The sequence below is a fragment of the Dromaius novaehollandiae genome, unplaced genomic scaffold (assembly GCF_036370855.1).
Source record: "Dromaius novaehollandiae isolate bDroNov1 unplaced genomic scaffold, bDroNov1.hap1 HAP1_SCAFFOLD_65, whole genome shotgun sequence".
Lineage (NCBI taxonomy): Eukaryota > Metazoa > Chordata > Aves > Casuariiformes > Dromaiidae > Dromaius > Dromaius novaehollandiae.
Genome location: NW_026991288.1, coordinates 438,089 through 444,089, shown reverse-complemented (window position 1 = coordinate 444,089; position 6,001 = coordinate 438,089).

Here is a 6,001-nt window from a genome sequence, read left to right as displayed (position 1 = left end):
ATGACCAGGAGCAATAAAAAATCTCCGCTCACCCTCTGGTCCTTTCCAGTCCTCAGCCTTGGTATCCTGTTCCCCTCCAGCTCCCTCGTGCCTGCGCTCTCCCCAGGCTCGTTGAGGGCAGGCAGGGGGACTACAGACCCCACACCCATCCCAGGGAGCCCAGCTGCCTCACTGACCCCAGCCCAGCTCTGGCCACGAGGCCCCACTGCCTTCCCACCACCAGAAGAGCTCAGCTCTCCAGCTCTGCCCACGCTCTGTCCCCGGACCCTCCTGCCCTCCCACTGCTCGAGAACCCCCGGTACCTGGGGGCCAGGGGGAGGCTCCCACAACCATCAATGCCCTGAGCATTGCCAGGTCCCTGCTGCATGCTGGAACCTTGGGCCGGGCCGGGCCAGGAGGGGGCTGATGTGCTGGAGCCCCCCTGGCTGGCCCTGCTCTGGCAGCACTGCTGGGACCATGCTGGAAGTACTGGGAGCAGTTCTGGACTCCCAGGACAAGACAGACATGGCCGTGCTGGAGCAAGTCCAGCAATGGGCCACACGGATCATTGGGGGACTGGAGTATCTGCCACCCGAAGCGTGGCTGAGGGAGCTGGGACAGTTTAGCATAGAAGAGGGGAGACTCAGGGGGACCTTTTCAATGGGTATAGAAAGAAATACATGATGTGGGAGGGAGAGGTTAAAGAAGATGGAGCCAGACTCTTCTCAGTGGTCCACAGGGACAGGACAAGAGGCAATGGGCACACAAGGAAAGACAGAAATTCCATTTAACCATAAGAAAAGCCCATTTAACCATGAGGGTGACTGAGTCCTTTCCTTTCCAGGGGCTCACTGTGCTGCCCTTTGGCATGGTGTGCTAGCAATGCCTGCACTCAGAATGGCTGTGGGACCTCCACCAGGATCGGCCCCTTGCTCTGCACCTTTCCCTTGAGTCATCCTGGCTCTCCTGGAGTCCTGCATGGTGACAGCGCTCAGTCCTCCCCGAGAAGACCTACACTTCACCTTGGGAGCCAGGAACTCACCTGTCAGTGTGAGCCCTGCTCCTGCGCCTCCTCCACCAAGCTGAGGACGCATAGTGCGCTGTGCCCAGGACTCCCCAGCGGAGCTGGTCGCCTCGGGGGGACCTGCTGCCGGGCCTCTCTTGGTCAGGGGAAGGCTCCCTGTGCCTGCTGGGCCACCTCAGGGGCTACTGCCATGCTTTGCCCCACGCCGATGGCAGGGCGTGCGCTGTGGGGGCAGAGTTGGATGGGGCCCTGTCAGAGCTCTCTGAGGTTTCCCCAGGAGAAGCTTTGGCTGCAGGAGCCCACACAGAGCTGGTGCAGGAGGGCCTCACACCTTCCTCCTCCCCAGGGGCCTGGCCGGGCTCAGACACCTCCTCCTAGCTGGGGAGTCTCTGGCCCCGCATGTGCTGCAGCCACCTGCGGCCATCATGGTTCTGCCTCGGGCACCTGCTTCGGGCCCTCTCTGGGGCCCCAGCATGGCCACTGTCGCTGCCACGGGAGCTCCTGTGCTAGAGGGCTGCAGAATGATGCCGCCTGCTCATCGTGGAGTGGGAACAAAATCTCCCTCCTCGATGGCTGGCCGAAGAGGAGCTCTCGGAGTGCCCAGTGTGGTACTGCTGGAAGTCGTCATCCACTCGCACCGTGTGGAGGACAGAGTGAAAAGGGTGCTGGCAGAGTGGTCACTCACCTCTGGTTTCTGACCACTGCCGGATACAGGCAAAGCAGAAGCTGTGCAAGCAGAAGGCAGTGTAGTCAGCGTTGTCAAGTGTGTCCAGGCAGAAGGGGCACAGCCCATCTGGAGAGGCGTCCGGCAGCATTGCCTACTGCAGCTGGCTCATGCTGGCACCAGGGGAAGTGCCACCATCCTCTGAGAAGTTCTCCTGATGATGCCACGTCCTATGAACAAAAGAGATGTAGAGTTCATGAGCTGTCCTCGAGACTAAAAGAGGAGAAAGCAGAAAAGCTGTGGCAGTCAGGATCAAGAGAGACAACCACCAGGAGACCATCTCAGGGGACACAAGGGGCACCTTCGTCAGCTCCTCCTCAGCAGGGAAGCGTGGGCACTGACTTCCCAACACATGTGCACAGGTGTTGCAAAGGCCAGAAGGCGGTTCCCAAATTCTGGGCAATGGCAGCCCCAGCCTGGGAGTGGGGCAGGGTGGAAGCAGAGCATCCCAAGCCCTGCCAGCCTCCCCATCTGGCAGAGCCCACCCACACTCTCGCCAGACAGCCAGCAGCATGGGCGGGGGGGGGAGGGAGCCTTCTCCTCCCTGACCCCCCACAGCGTGTTTGATGGAGGCACTGGCGGGGGTGGGGGAGAGCTGGCAGTCCCCAACAGGCTCCCAATGCCACACTGCCGGCCACACTGCCTGCCTGCCTTGGATCAGCACAGCTCACCTGCACACGTCTGTCCCTGCACAGCAGGGAACACCCCATATGCCTGAAGAGCTTCCCAGCGCCCTGGCACCTCTGGGCACCCCCGGCCACGGGACACCAGCCCTGCGGGGTCCACAGCCCCCACGTCTGCCAGGCAGAGCTGCTGCTGGCCGTGGAGCAAAGCCCAAATGTGAAGCGACCCTGCTGGGCACCGGGCACCTCGCGTGCTGCCCAGCGGGGAGCCTGGGGCAAAGTGAGCAGGGCCCGACTCTGCAGCTGTCTGAAAGCAGTGATGTCATGGGAGTCCCAGCAACTCTGCAGTGACATCACCGGGGTCTCGGGGCTGCACCCAGGAGACCCCCCCAGCTTCAGACACATCCTCAGTGCTTGCAAAGTCCATTGGACAGCCCTCTTCACCCCTCTGTCTTTGCCTGGGTTTTTCCTAAGTGGGCCTATGGTGGCTTCAGACTATGTCAGAGTTTGCATTGGCTTGAATGACAGTCTAGGGCGGGATTTTGGCGGAAATCTCAGACTCGCTGAGCTTTTTTCCCTTTTCTCCTCTGTCAGCAGACTTCAAGCTGAGTGCTGCCAACCAGCAGAGTGGCCAAATTCAGCCAGAGCCATGCTTGTGAACTGGGCAATGTTTTTTGCCAAGCAGAAAAGCAACCTCTTCCCTCTGCTCCCCACCTTCCCTGGGCCATGACAACGCATGCCCTGCATGGAGGGGTTGGGTCCTTTCTGAAAAAAGCCCAACTGGACAAGAGCTTGGGAATGTATTTGACACAAGAGGCAACAAGCAAAAGCCTCCCCAGGCAATGTCAGAAGCGCCCAGGCAGAGAGGGCAGATTAGAGCTCAGATGGTGCCAGCGGCATTGCCGGGTGCAGCTGGCTTGTGCTGGCTGCAGGGAAAAAGGCACCATCATCCGAAATTCCTCCCTCCTCTGCTGACATCACAGACTAGAAAAGAAAGAGACACTCAGCCGGTGACAGCAGCGTGGAGTGAGCCAACAGCTGGGCTGCATTGCAGGCGATCCACACCAACCTCCCATCTGCCCTGCAGGCAGCCCTGCTCCAGCCCTGGGCTCAGCGCAGATCTTGTGGGAGGGCACCGTCCCACAGCCCTGCTCCGACAAGGCGAGCGGGCAGGGCTTCGCCTGGCCCAGGCTGCCTCTCTCAGCCTGTCTTCCTATGACAGATGCTGCGGTCCCTTCATCATCTTTGTGGCCCTTCACTGCACTTGCTCTGGTAGCTCCATGTCCCTTTTGTCCTGGGGAGCCCAGGACCACACGCAGCACTCCAAGTGTAGGGGGGAGTCTGTGAAGGCTGTGTACAGAAGATGCCTGGCCTCATCTGGGGATAAATAACACTAATCAAGCATTGGACTGACAGCAGGGCAGGGCCCATCCCCGTGGGCAGTGTGGGCAAAGAGCCTGGGTGGGCAGGGGTGAGTTGCGCCATGGGCACAGGAGCGGAGCTGGGCTGCCCCAGGGGGTCCCTGTGTGTGCCGAGCCCATGAGATGCCCTTGGCTGGGGCCAGGGCAGAGCCCAGGTGCCCTCGGCCCTTGGGAGCAGAGCGCAAAGGCAAGGCCAGAGGCCAGCTGGCCGTCCTGCGGGACGTGGTCCAGGGCCCGTGTCCCCTGCCCCTGCCCTCCGTGTGCTCCTTGGCTGCCTCAGCCCCATCTGTCCTCTGCTCCCACCTGCCCCGCACAGCTTTGGGTGCTCTGGGTCTGCCCTTCCTCACAGCCCCTGCTGTGGCCGAGTGCCCCCCAGCCCCCCAGCCATCCCCGCTGCCAGGCGCTTCTGATGCGCTCGATGGCCTCACAGCTCTGTGGTGGCAGCAACCTCACTGTCCCAGCCCTGTCCCATCCCACGGGGGCAGCAGCCACAGAGGGCTGTGTGGGGAGGCCAGGGCAGCTCCAAAGGCTGCATCCGCTCCCAAGCCCTCGGCCCCAGCCCCGCCATGCTGGACGCCATGGGGCTGGCTCAGCACAGCTGGCTCTGCCTGCTCTGGGGCAGTGGCAGCCTCCTCTGCCTCTGCCCGGCTTCCTTCTGCTCCTGGCTGCCTGGGCCGCCCTGCGCAGCCAGCGCAGCATCTCTGGCCAACACCGCCAGGTAGGAAGGAGGCTCCGGGCAGCCCTTCCTGGGGAGCCTGGCCAGCCTGGCCCCATGGCGAGCAACTCCTGCCCTGCAGGAGGCCCCGGCTGGTGGGACCCACACGCACCATGGGTCGGGGCCTGGGTCCTGCGGGTTCAGCCGAGGCCACGGTCACAGTGCGGGTGATCCTGTGCCTGCAGGTCTCTCCCTGGAACTGGTGCGGGGGGAGGCACTCAGAAGCCCAGGACCCAGGCGAGGCTGCGCCACCCCAGTGCCGGCTCCTGCTGGGGATGGCGTGCCCACCTGGCTGGGCTCATGGCCCCAGCATCGAGCTGGGCTCCAGGAGCTGAGTTCACACCACACATGTTGGGAGGGAGGCTGTTCCCAGGGGGCTTGCCATGGGACAAGCCCTGCTCTGGGATCCTGGGACGTGGGGGTGTCTTGTCCATCTCTGCCCTGCTGATTTGTGTGTCCCTGCTGGGGGCTCCCAGCCCTCCCCTACCTCCAGCCATCCTGGGGTCCCAGCAGCTGCCCCAGGCTGGAGTGCATCCATGCTGGGAGGAACCAGGTCCCAGGACACAGGGCTGTTTGGGGCAGACCCACTCGGCCCTGCTCAAGGTGCTGTGTCCTCCTGCTGTGTTGCAGGTGATGTGCAGCGGATGTCCAGCTGCAGGGGCCAGCTCCTCGCTGCCCACGGCGGGTCCTTGGGCCAGTTCCTCTGCTACGACCTCAGCTGCGGGCCCTGCAGCGAGGCTGCCCGGGAGAGGCAGCGAGGGCTGCGTGCAGCATGACAAAGCCCCTGGGCCTCTAGCAGGCCAGGGTTGCCTTCCTCAGTGGGCTCCAGCCTTGGGTGGGGTGCAGTGTGTGGAGGAGACTCCTTCCCCAGCACGGGGCCTGCTCAGTCCTGCCCCAGCCCCCCACCCCCCGACCTCAGGCCTCACAGCTGGGCCAAGGAGCTGGAAGACGCAACTCGATCACTGCCCAAGAGAGACGTCAGCTGCGAGGCTGGCTTGCCTGCCACCCCAGGGTCGTGCTCAGTGGATGGTGGTAGCAGCCAGCCTGCTGGTGCTGACCCTCACCCCATGTTGAGGCTGGAGCTGGAACAGCGTTGTGGGAGGAGGTTGCGGATGCACACCATAAGGAAGTGCATAGAGACCCATCTGGGAAGCTTCCCCGCTGTGGTGCAGAGATCCCACGAGGTGTCCATCTGCGGGCTGGTGCTCCCCACGCCCCTTGCCCTGCTGCACTCCGGCATAGTGCCTGTCTGCTTCCACATGACGGAGGCCCTGTTCCTGCTGGAGGAGGCCCGGGAGGCCCTGGAGCTTCATGTCCAGGCAAAGAGGCTGCACCACCAATGGGACTTGTCCAGGAAGTCCCTGGGAGCGCATGCGCCCCAGGCACTGGTGTCAGCCCCCTGACAGCACTGCGCAGACACCCACATCCAGCACCTCTCTCGACATCCACCGTGCCATTCCCAGGCCACCCAGCACCACATGGAGCCACAGCCTGGCCGCTTCCCTCTGGAGAAGG